We start from the raw sequence: 12,817 nt of genomic DNA, 5'->3' as shown, positions 1-12,817 counted from the left end.
CAAAATGTGATGGGAGAGAAGCTTGCAAATAGCTTAAACATATGGTAGCATTCAAAGCTATTGTTTTTCACCCATGGTGCCACTCTAGACAGAGAATGAGCACATTTTGAAAATATTCAAATTGGTACTGACCCTGTTCCTCATGAAACAGTCCATCCCAAACTACCAAGTGAGGTCTTCCCCAAAGGGATCACAAGCAATTCCAGACTGGTTTTGGCCTTGTTACACTTAATCAGTGAGGTAAAGCTTGGATCCTCTCACAGAGAGCTCCAACTTCACTATTCTTGTTGTCTTTAGTGTGGCATCAGAAATGTTGTGGATATTCCTTGACTTGGGACCTTATTTATGGGAAATGATGCAACTCTGTCTTACAACATTTCATCAAAAAAACGAGCTGTGGAGCACCATTTCCCTGCCACATGGATGTGCAAAACTTATGGAATAGCGCACCATGTTTTAAGGTCTGAAGGTGTGTCAAAAACTTTCACACATCATTAAAAGAAATGACTCAACGACTCATAAGGCAAGTGGCCCCTATGTGACACAAAGCTGATGTGCGTGTCATAAAGCACGTGAGTGCCTCAAATCAGCACTGTGTCACTCAGGACCAAGTTGCACCACAGGATGCATCAAAAAAGATGCATTTCAAATCTGAACAGCAGACTAAAATCAATGCACAAAATGGAGAAAGCACCATCTACTAGTCAGAAGGACAACAATCCCAACCTCAGCCAAAATGATCAAACAGCAGGCCATTTGAGGAGAAAGAGGAAGACATGAAACAACCGTTACAACGCAGCTAGAGCAATGCAGACCGTAATGACGCAAGATTTACCATGCTTGCCCTGAATTGCCCAGGTGCCTGAACCATGCAAATGCGTGGTTAAGGCACCGAGGATATGCATGGTTCAGACACACAGTGGGGAAAGAAATGAGGTGGCTGGGCAAGTAGGGATGGAGGTGTTTGGAGGTAGGTGGGGTATTTTTGACGACAGGGTGAGGTCGGAGGGCTGGTGGAGGGGCAGTTTTTGGGAGGTCATTTTGTTTTTTAAAGGGGTTAGTGTTAGGGCTTAAGGTGGGGGAGGCTGGGGTAGGTTTTAGGGCAGAGTGGGGCTGGAGGGCTTGAGTGCGGGGATGGGGAAGAGAGTAACATGGTGGCTAGTTAAGTGAGTGTGAGGCAGGTTGGGGATAGGCAGGGGTATTTTTAAGGAGAAGGTGGGGTTAGAGGAATGAGGGCAGTTTTGTGGGAGTTATTTTTTTTTAGGGGTCATTGTTAGGGCTTATGGTGAGGGGAGGACAGGGTAGGTTTTAGGGCAGGGTGGGGGTGCAAGGCTGAGGGTAAGGGGGTAGTTTTGAAGACCAATTTTAGGCCTCTTTCAGCTACTTTAGTTTTATGGGGTGATGGAAGGTTTTAGGTCTCAGGGCAAGGAAGGTCGAGGGCCATGTTTCGGGGTGGTTATGTTTTTCGGGATGAGGAATGTTTTAGGGCTTAGGATGGGTGGGGGTAGTGGGGTTATTTTGCTTTTTGTTTAGGAAAAGGTTGTAGGCCTCAGGGCGGGTGGGGGGCTTGGGTATTTTCTTCCCAAGGCTGAGGGTTTTGGGGAGGAGGATCAGGGTACTTTTTTTTGCAGTGGTAAGGGCTTTAGGGCTTAGGGCAGGGAGGGGCTTAGGTTTTGGCTTAGGAGAGGTTTTTTGGGGGATGCGTTTAAGCCTCAGGGTGGGTGGGTAAGTAGATTTTTTATTTAAGGGGGAGGGTTGTATGGCTGAGCTCTGCATGTGTTTATCACATATACCCGTACTAGGCATCCTTTTACAACTAAATTCATTGTGAAGGCATGTGTAGTAGAGATGCGGTTGTGGTTCTGACCATGTTGTTCAGCCATGCATGGTTCTACCATGTGTGGTTCTGTCATACAATCAGAGGAAGACCAATTTTGGTGAGGAGGTGAACCAAATATTAATAGATGAGGTGACAAAAAATGAACACCTTCTCTTTGTCACCTCCAAATTTCTATTAAGGAAGAAGAAAGCCATTTACAAATCTATACTGGACAAAATCAACAGTGTAGGGCAAACAAAGATGACAGGGCTGGAGCTGAAAATTAGGTGGCATGGATAAGCGCAGGACAAAAGAGAAACTGACCATGAACCTCAGGGCAACCATGGAAGCCGGAGGAGGACCTGATGCCCATGAGGACTTGGAACCATTGGAGGAGCAGGTGTTATCACTTATCCCTACAGACTTGGTGGCAGAAGTCGAAGGACAGGCCAGTCTGCGGTTGAGGACCAGGAACAACTACATGGTAAATGACAGCAAGGGAGCATAGTGCATATTAAAGTAACTTGTTATGTGATGCAACACAGCGTGTCAATATGCTGCGCTGGTTTGGCTGTACAACACTGTACTATATACATTTGAAAGGGCTGTCATTTCTCACATATTAATACATGCATCACATAACTCTAAAACAATTGACCTGTCACCGTGGTTATCACCAGCTCTGCTAACTTCCAATCATCTTTTTCTGGGTGAGAATGTTACAGGAGTTGGCTGGCGGCATGTAGGAGACCCCCTATGCCCTGTCTTACTGATAGAGTTTGGGGGTGGAAGTTAATGCAAGTGATACACAGCAGAGGTCTATGATTTTTTGTAGGTGGTGTATGTGCCAGCTGGGGCCTGGGTATTGTAGTGCCTTGTAAGTGTGATGGAGCAGATTGACAGACAGTGTCTTTGAATGTGGGCACATTATTGTATCTCAAGGAGGCAAGGGGTAATGTTGTTGCAAGGGGAGTCTGCTTTTGCAAAACTATGCCTTGGGACAACAGAACATCAGAATGCAAGGGCTGTGCTACTTCTGCCAAACCAGTACCGTCATACCAAAATACCTGATTAGTTCACAGTGCCTTACTTGCCCTCTTAACCACCTCTCTCAGGAAATTGTGGAAAACAGGTCAGTCCTTTTCACACATTATCTCAGCCAGACATATCCATAGCAACAGTAAAAAAAGACATTATGAAAGTACACATTATACATATTGCAAAAAGCATAGTCTATTATGAAGAAAATTAGATGCAATTACAATACTTGCAATAATTATGAAAATCAAATTATCAGTTAAAAAACTGTATAACACAAATCGTGCCACCATAATGCAAATCTAGTGGCCTGAGCCCACCTTTTAACTGTATGCGCAGGAAGGCTTATTATTATTATTATTATTTATGATCTCTGGGAGTGGAGAACCCCATATCTCTGTTTGTGTAGTCAAGTGGTCCTCATAAGGAAGTGTAAACCCACCTGCTGGCCAGGGCCCCAGTGCTTATGGTTTACGGCCTGCTTGTCAGTGTGTTTCACTGTTTTCTATATTGTCTCTGTAGTCCTGCTAATCAGGACCCCGGTGCTCATGCTCTCTCTGTTTCCTAATTTGTCACTCCATACAGTATTTCACTCCAAATTGGCATACTGGTCCCCCCTTATAAGTTCCTAGCATATGGTACCTATGTACCCAGGGCATTGGGGGTCTAGGGGAGCCCTATGGGCTGCAACATTTCTTTTGCCACCCATAGGGAGCCGATGCAAAGACTTCTACAGGACTGCCATTGCAGCCTGTGTGAAATAGTGAATGCACTATTTCACAGCCATTTTCACTGCACCAGGTCACTTATAAGTCACCTATATATCAGGTCTTCCAACCCTGAAGGCTGGGTGCAAAGTACCTGTGTGTGAGGGCACCCCTGCACTAGTAGAGGTGCCTCCACATCGCGTCGGGCCCTCACTTTGGAAATAGGTGTTACAGGCATGGGAGGGTATCCTCACAGAGTCTTTGGAAATGCTTTGAAGGGCACAGATGGTGCCCTCCTTGCAGAATCCATCTGAGTGGCCAGTGCCAGCAGGTGACATCAGAGACCCCTCCTAATAGGTGCTTACCTAATTAGGTGACCAATCACCCTCTCAGGGCTATTCAGAGTCTCTTCTCTGGGTGTTTCTTCAGATTCGGATTGCAAGACTCCAGCAGGAATCCTTTACTTCATCTTTTACCAACGGAACAGCAGCTGACCGCTCTAGGAACTCTACAAAACTGCAACAAATAAGCAAAGGTGACTTCTGCAACATTGTATCTTCAGCCCCTACCAGCAACTGCACTAGTTTCCAGGTTGTGCATCCCCTGAGGACTGCCTGTCTTTAGCCTGCACCAGAAGAACCGAAGGAATCTCCTGTAGAGTGATGGAGTCACTTCCCTGCTTCAGCAGGCACCACTCTGCAGTGACGACTGATGACTTGGGTCCGCTCTCCAGATGACAAGCCTGGATCCAGCAACACGGCTGGTGGAATAAAGTGACTCTGACAGTCCCAACATCCAGCTGTCGAACTTTGGTGAAGGTAAGAGCTTGCCTCCCCACGCAAGACAGTACCCCCATGCACCAAGTGACTTGCAGTTGCCAAGGCTTGTGTGCGACCTTCCAAGATGTTCTTCATGCACAGCACAGCTTAGGTCCCCAGCACTCCATCCTGTGATTCACAGCTTCTTGAGTGGTTCTCCAGCGGAGTGGGAATCCTTTGTGTTGTGCTGCAAGGGCCTCCATTTGCACCTTCTTTTTCCCCATGCTGTGGGACTCCTGTGCGTGCTGCTTTGTCTTCGGCGGGCTCTCTGAGTTGTTGAGAGCCCCCTCTGTTTCCCCCTCCTGGGTAGAGTCCACGAGGTCCCTCCTGGTCCTAAGCAGTGCCATTTTCTGCTAACCACGAGCTTTGCTTCGCAAACCAGACTGTATCAAACCATCCGGCATGGGACATCTTCTACACCAACCAGGAACCCACATCTATCTAAACAAAAGAACAACACTCCTTTTCAGTAAGGAACATTTCCCGACCAAGCAGTTCACAACGATATTCAAAGAGGAGTGACCATGTCTAGTGGATAAAACTCCCTCCCAGGGCTTCATATCAACCCACTGAGAAATGTTTCATACGAGAAGTGAGCTGGAATGTTGTAATAGGGAGCGATATTACTCATGTATTAGCCAAACTGTCAATTGTGTTTCTGCAGTGGTGAAGGGTAGCTTTTCTAACTTAGGAATATGTAACATTGTGTATGTAGCGTTTTTTTGAGCCATGAGTCGTTGGTTACTGATCAGGTTAAATGACAGAAATAGGTGACTCGAATTAAGGTAGTGCCAAGGTAGGCAACCATTTTATTAGTTTTGTTTAGTAGTATCCAGCTAAATTGTATAATTGTTCTAAGCTAACATCATCCTTGGTACAATACAGACATATCATTTTGCATAATATCCATGACAGCTGACACAACATTATTCAAACTGTAAATTTGAGAAGACAATGTGTAAATGCTATTATCAACAACAGCAAGTACTGTATCCAAATTGTCTCGATCAATTTGTCTTAAATTTGTTCCATTTACAACAATTTCCAAATTTCATTACAGGTTGCATAAATAAATCTTTTTGAACGTGGTGACCAAGGACTCAACAAGTCCTCTGGTAGGAGAGAAAGATGTTGTTTTACTGCACACAGTGTGAAATGTTCTTACCATTGTTGAAATAACTTCCCCACTGAACATGTGGTAACTAGGTCTGAGTGTTGAGATGGAGAATAACAAGGGACTGGCCTGCATGCCTTCAACCCCTATGAGGAATTCAGAAAATGAACATGGCAACCATTTGTGTCCTGTGGCCACAATAACCACCCATTTGGACCTGCAAGTGTAGAATTAAATGTGCCATTTTGGACCATTTTTTTCAGCACTTTTTCAGAGCAATTTAATATATTCTGGCAATTGTCAAAGAGGGCAATACAGGGAATGTTGGGGCCATTCATGTCATTAACCTTCACAAATCGTAGACCTGCATTCTGTTGAACTGTATCGTTCAGACAAATCATTAAGCATGCTCTAAACAAAGTGTTTGCTTCCTAAATCTGCCAGAGTTAGGTTCCCCAAATAGATTTCATATTTATGATTTCCTTCCAATGTTCATAGCCTTGTACAACTAATGTGTTAACAAAGGAGTCTGTATATATGACTTTGGTTTGTGTCATAACATATTTCTTTTCAGGTGTACAGGCTAATTTAAAATAGAAGGAGTCAGGTCAGTTATATTGTGACTGGAAAAATGTGTAAATTTAGCTTGGTATTTTTGAGAACTGTCCTTTGGGGGGAGCTGGGCAATGTTCTCATGGTGTATAATTGAAAATTGTGTGCTTAGTGTTAGCTCTAAGGTCTATTTAAATAGCGACTTCGATAATGGTGGCAACAGAATATATCTCCATAACTGGCTGAATTTAAATAAAGATCCTCATCTTAGAAGACAGTATTGCATTCTTACTCAGACAACATTGCAATAATCTGGGGGGGGGGTCATGGTGGGCTAGCCATGCCTGAGCAGAGCTCCAGTTGAGCCCAATTACACCCTGCTTGAATCTTTATCCCTGATCTTCAGCTGTCCCGCAATCCTGTTTATGGGGTCTCAGAGTTGATAGCTGACCTGAGAGAGGACATCCTCAGTGTGGGGGAGACAGTCTTGAGCTGAGAGATGCGAGTCAGACACCACCATGAGCAAGAACCAGAATGGTATATGCCCTTGAAGCACACTGTGGTCCACCGGACAGTGAGCGGAGCACTACCACCTTTCCAATAAACCGTGAAAGCTGTGTCCTGTCCTGCCCGGCTGATGAAGTTGCTTACCCTTGGGGGAACTAGGATCTTGTGACTGGCCTGCCCTTAGAGATGAATGCTCCCCTGCTGATGCCTGCGCCCCAGTGTGCCAGTGTTTGGGGTGAGGAGCGCACAAAGGGTTGTAGCCCGAGGTGTACTCGCCAGATCTGACTGCAGCGGACCTGTCCCTCTAGTGTGCTGGGTCCTGTCCAAATTGACCCTACCTCTGAGGCTGGAATGGAGCGGCCCTGTACTCGATGGTGGCGAGGGAGATGAGAAGTACGTGGCATGCCTCAGAAGATTCCACTGGGTCTGTGAGACCTAAAGGGGTTGCTTGCTTGATTCCTTGACAGCAAACTATTAAATATGGACATCATGCAGTTGAATGGATCCCTACTGAGTGATTTAATCTCTCAACACATTTTTGCGTGGTGACAACAGTGAAGGTCTTGCTTCCCAGACACCCTTCCACAACGGGGTCTCTATGATATAGTGTACAGTTTTACATCACGAGTCAGGACCCTTTATTTCTTCTGATTGGCTCCCCTTTTTTCGTTCCTGCCCTCTGTGGCCCGTGGGTGAGACCCATGGTTGGGACATTTCTTGAAGGATCAAAGAACTGACCAATGGATTCGATGTGTACAGATGACTGCAGCAGATGCGGGCCACCCCACAGCATCCTCACAGCCCATAGTAATCAGAGTGTTGGTGGTAGTCCTATATGATACTGTTGTCTAGCAGGGCAGAGGAAGGGGGACATACTAATAAATAAGCACTCCTTTGTTAGACATTGTAGAGTTGGGGTGTCCTCCCTGTAGAGCCTGATGGAGAGAGAGAGAGAGAGACATTCTTTCAGGGCCAGTGCTAACATGGTTGTATGATCTCTAAACAATGGGGGCTGGGTTGGTGATCAATTTCACAGAGGCAGCCTTGAGAGGTAACCAGAGGATCAGATATAGGTGCTCAATGATCCCAACTTCACCATGGCTAGGGAAAAAAGACCTGTGACCTCCCAAACAGAGGAAATAGACAGGAACACTAAAGCTGTGGAATCTTCCTTCCCAGGTAATGCTGCTGTCTCGTTACCAGATAATGCTGCCCTAATACTTGCAATCAAGTAACCCAGAGAGGCATTAGGAATCAAAGTGGGGGAGGTAGCTGTAGAGGTCTCCCTGTTAAGACAGTACATCTGCAATGTTGCTGATAGAGTGACAGCTACAGAGGAGAAGATATCGGAGCTAGAAGATGCGACTCACACCCAAGGTAAAGATTTGGCTCATATTAAAGTGCTCACTAAAGATCTCCTATGGAGAGTGGATGATGCCAAAAACCACTCTCTGTGCAGTAATCTCTGCTTTGTGGAGATTCCTGAGTTAACAGAGGGTAACAACGCACCTAATTTCCTTGAGCACTGGCTCCAAGATCACTTAACTTCCGCTAATTTCTCTACATGTTTTGTGGTAGAGAGGGTCAATAGGGCATTGGCAGCACTGGCTGGGGCCACTCCGGGAGCCCTCATCGTGTGTTTTTTGAATTACCTTGAAAGAGATGTTATCCTCAGGAAGGCACGTCGGCTGGTCAAAATCATCTGTGACTCTTCTACCATATTCCTTTCCCCAGACTACTCCTGCGAAGCAAAGAAGCAGAGCCACTACTTCGATACAGTTAAAGTGAAACTTTGTGTGATGCAGCTTTGATACATACCGCTTTTCCTGGTGAAGTTGAAAGTTATCTTAAAGGATAAAGCATAATTCTTTAAAAATATCAGAGGATTCTTGGAGATGAGTGGAGGAAAGACCCCTGCCACACCCACTCCAGACAACCATGACAGGGATGCCCAGGGAAAAAGCACGGGGAACCAGACCGAAAATCTGGGCCTCCAAGCGCAAGTAAGGAAATCATCCGAGGGGTACTAGAGAGAGGTCTTGTGGGGCTGCCTCCACACAAGACCGACTGGGTGACCAATCATCTGAGTCGGACACTGGCAGATGGAAGATGATGGCACCCCATGCACTGTTGGCATGAGAGGACAGAGCAGACCATAGTCAGGCAAGCCCGTCAACTGAGCCCCAACCGACTGACCAGACCAGACACCATTGATCCAAATAGAGAGACAGCTGGAGACACTGAACATTGATGTTCAAACAGGTAGCATTTTTCAGTTTTCCTGAAGGCCACTGGTTAGCTTGATGGGCATGGAAGTCCCTGGTGTGAGAGCTCTTCTTTGGTCCCCTATTCTTCCCTGTCCCCCTGACCATTCATCTCTTACTTCCTTCTTTCGTACTCCTTTTTCTTCCTCTCTCGCATCTTTCCCTCTTCCTAAATTGATGTGAGTGTTCAGTGAGTTTTTAGAATGACTGACAAAGAAATTGCAGATAAATTTGCTTGATTCTACAAAGCCCTTTATAGGGAGAGCCCTTGAGTTCATTGATACCAGATAGAAGTGTATATGAATGTCATAGATGTCCCAAAGCTCCCTGTGGTGGATAGAGAGACCCTAGAAGATGAGATATCCTTCACTGAGGTAAGGAAGGTGGCTTCAAAAGATCTATTAGTGATTCACCTCCATAACGTATATGTGACAGCCATCAAGAAATAAATACTTCCACCTGACCTGCGCAGAGCTACAATAGTAGTATCCATAAACCAGGGAAACCTCCTACTGAGTGTAGATCTTACCGCCTGATCTCCCTACTTAATATTGAAACTAAGGTCCTGGCCATAATATTTGCTACTAGATTCTCAAGGGTTATCTCTCCCTTTGTTCACAAGGACCAATCCTTGTTTATGCTGAAACGCTTTGCCTGGGGTAACCTTTGCAGGATCCATAACTGGATGGCAACAGTGAAGTTCCTCCCTGACTCTCATTTATTTGTGTGGTTGGATGCAGGAAAGGCCTTGGACAGTGTCCTTTGACATTTTATGATGTAAGCCCTTCAAAGAATGGAATTTGAGCAAAAATGTTTGGCTTGGATATCTCTACTTTACCGAGAGCCCTAAGCAGCAGGGTGGATCAATAGCACAATGTTGAATAGTCAGAGCATCCCTAGAAGATGAGATATCCCTCATTGAGGTAAGGGAGGGCGGCTGTAAAATTCCTTATTTTTCTATAATTGTTCTATGCACTGTTCTATGCACTGCAAAATTGTTATTATAAACTCCCAGATGAAATTTGAAGCCAAATTGAAAGAGAGCCATGGAGCCTCTTGCAAAATGAGATGCACCCTAGAATAAGCCTACAGACATTGCAATGGAGTTGCTACAATGGAGGTTTTGCCCCACCTAATATTCGGGCATAGTACTGGGCCTTACACTTGATTGTGATAGATAGCTGGTGTCACACTGAAGGGGGCCATTCCACCTATGCACTGGAAAGAGCGCAGTTTAGGGATCTTCCTTATCTTCACTATCTCTATGGGGTAGAGGAGCCAGGTGATTCCTAACCGCAACACAAGTTGTAATAGAGGTATGGCACAGGGTGAACAGACGTATGGGTTTGGCGGGAAAGATCACTCAGGAAACTCCCTTATGGGTAAGAAATACTTTCAAAGGAATTTGTAAATTGAGAAGGTTTCATGACCGTGTTCACATAGGAATCTCTAGGGTGGGAGATTTATTGGAGGGGGAGTTGATGTCCTTTTCCTCTCTACAACAAGAATATCAGCTCCATGATATACAACACCATAGATACATTCAACTCAAAATGCATGGGGAGCAGAATCAATCCCAACTAGTTGTTGGTAGGGGAAATTACTGTGAAGCTGGTTTCATCCATACATAGAACCCTTATCAATAACATGCCCAACACCCTACAGAAACATAGACACAAATGGGAAGCTAAGATAGGTGAGTTGGAGGAAATAGATTGGGGAAAGGCCCTTATGCTTTCTAAAGAAGTGGTGATTAAATGCAGACTACAACTTATTCTACGGAAGATCCTACATTGGATCTATTACAATAGAACAAGTCTATATAATATGGGACTTGCTGCCTCCTCCAATTGTCTATGATGCATGGGGGGGGGTGGGGGGGACTTTTTTCACACACTCTGGTCCTGCCCAGTCATATGCCCTTACTGGCAAATGAATTAGGGAAGATACTTGAAATCACAATACCGGACGACCCCAAATATATCCTCCTTGGCATCCCTTGTGACATAGATCTCCCCCGAATGAAATGACTGTCCTGCAATCTGGGCCTGGTGATTTCCTAAAGAGACCTGGCTAAGTATTGGGGGGTCCAGAGGCACCAACAATAACGGAATAGAAGCAAGGGATGGTGAGACGGTGGTATGTATGAGCAGAGGATGCCAGTGTAAATTTAATAAAATATGGGGTGCCTGGATTACATATTATAACCTTGACCCTCAAGATGGTGTCAATTCAGAATGACTTAACTGATGCCAATAATCTGATTTGGTTGTGTGCCTATATCCATGTGCAAGATGTTGTCCCTGTGTATGCCCCTGTGATGCTTTCCAATGTACCTTGGCCTCCTTTGTTGCCTTCTGTTATGCCTTGGACATATGCTCATGTAACAATTGTTTTGTATTTATAAATCCAACACAAATATTCATTAAAAACAGCATCAATATCCCAAGTCATCAGAATGTAAACCAGGTACAATGACATCACCCATGACTATTTTGAATACACATGGAATCTGCAGAATCTCAGTGGGGCTGAAGACATCGAAGGCGACTTTATCCCAAACAATTCCATCCGTTCCCAGCACAGCTGAAATGTTCACATAGGGCAAGTCTCTTGTCAGTCTATGGGAAGAAGAATGAGGCATCAGCACCTCCTCCCTTTACGTGGCTGAACGTTCTAGGAGATAGCAGCCATTGATTAACGAGAAAAACAAAGTCACAAATCCAATCCAAAGGAAAAAATAATCAAGGCTAGGATAATCCAAATGTATATCCAAGGTGGAACCAAATAAATACATTTTAGCCAGGAAAAGAAAATACAAACTTTCATAGGTGTAGTCTCTCAGATGGTAGAAGAGTCAAAAGGTTGTGATGAAAAGTCATCCGTACCCACAAAATACTCAGAACCAGTCTGTTGAAAAAATAACGCTTGTGTGCGAGTCACAGAAGTGTTGCAAATCAAACAGTACAATGATCATTTACCTGAAAGGGCGTGGCAGCCACCACACTGTCTGGACCTTCTAGGTCTGGAACATACGTATTTATGCCAAAGAGGATGTGGTATTGAGTCCATCCCTCAATGATTGTTTTGGGATACTATTAAGTGTATTTTGGACCTCATAGGGGTGGTGGATCCAACTATATCCTGAGCCTAATACTCTAGCTGTCAAGGACTACTTTAAGTCATGGTCCATTTGTTCCACAGCAGATTTGCCCTCAGACCTGTATAGTGAAGAATGATGCACCTGTACCTCTAAAAAAGCCATGGAGTCCCTATACGCTTTGGAAGCAAAAGCAGGGCCCTGGTCTGAGTAGATAATACTGCATGCATAAATCTATACAAAGACTTGCAAATCTTTAATGACAGTTTGAGCATCAGCCGAACGCTGTGGCCACACCAAGAGGAATCTAGAGCAAGAGTCAACTGCAAGAAGGATAAATGCACCATCCGAACTAAGAGGATGTGCATGGTCCAAATAAATGCAACGGAAAGGTTTATTTGAAATGTCTGCGGTGGGCGCGCTCCTGTGGAGCACTCAATTTATTTACAGATGTTACAACAAAGGGCATATTTCTTGGCCTGCTTGTATAAGCCATGCCACCAATAATGCTGCTGCAGAAGCAAGATTGTAGCAACCACACTAGTGTGAGCAGAAGCAACACCTTCATGCACAGGTTTGACTAAAGCTAGCCTGCGGTCAAAGTTAGGAATCAATCACCAACTCCAGAGAGAGTAACATAGGGTATATTATGTTCACTTAAGTGGTATGTATATTTAGCTGGAAGGCCCTTAGGTAAGGTACTGCCATTGCTCGTAGCGTTTATGGTGGCCAGTATATCTTTGTCAATGCCTGTTTGTGAATGTGTAATCACAGCTACAGTAGCAGTTGCAACTGCCAATTTAGTCGCTTCATCAGGCAATGAATTCCATACAGCGTGTTTCCACATGTTGATGACCCAATATATGTACAACATGAGTCTATAGCAACCTGTGTTTGA

The sequence above is a fragment of the Pleurodeles waltl genome, chromosome 3_1, assembly GCF_031143425.1.
Source record: "Pleurodeles waltl isolate 20211129_DDA chromosome 3_1, aPleWal1.hap1.20221129, whole genome shotgun sequence".
NCBI classification, from domain to species: domain Eukaryota; kingdom Metazoa; phylum Chordata; class Amphibia; order Caudata; family Salamandridae; genus Pleurodeles; species Pleurodeles waltl.
This window is presented reverse-complemented; position numbering follows the sequence as displayed.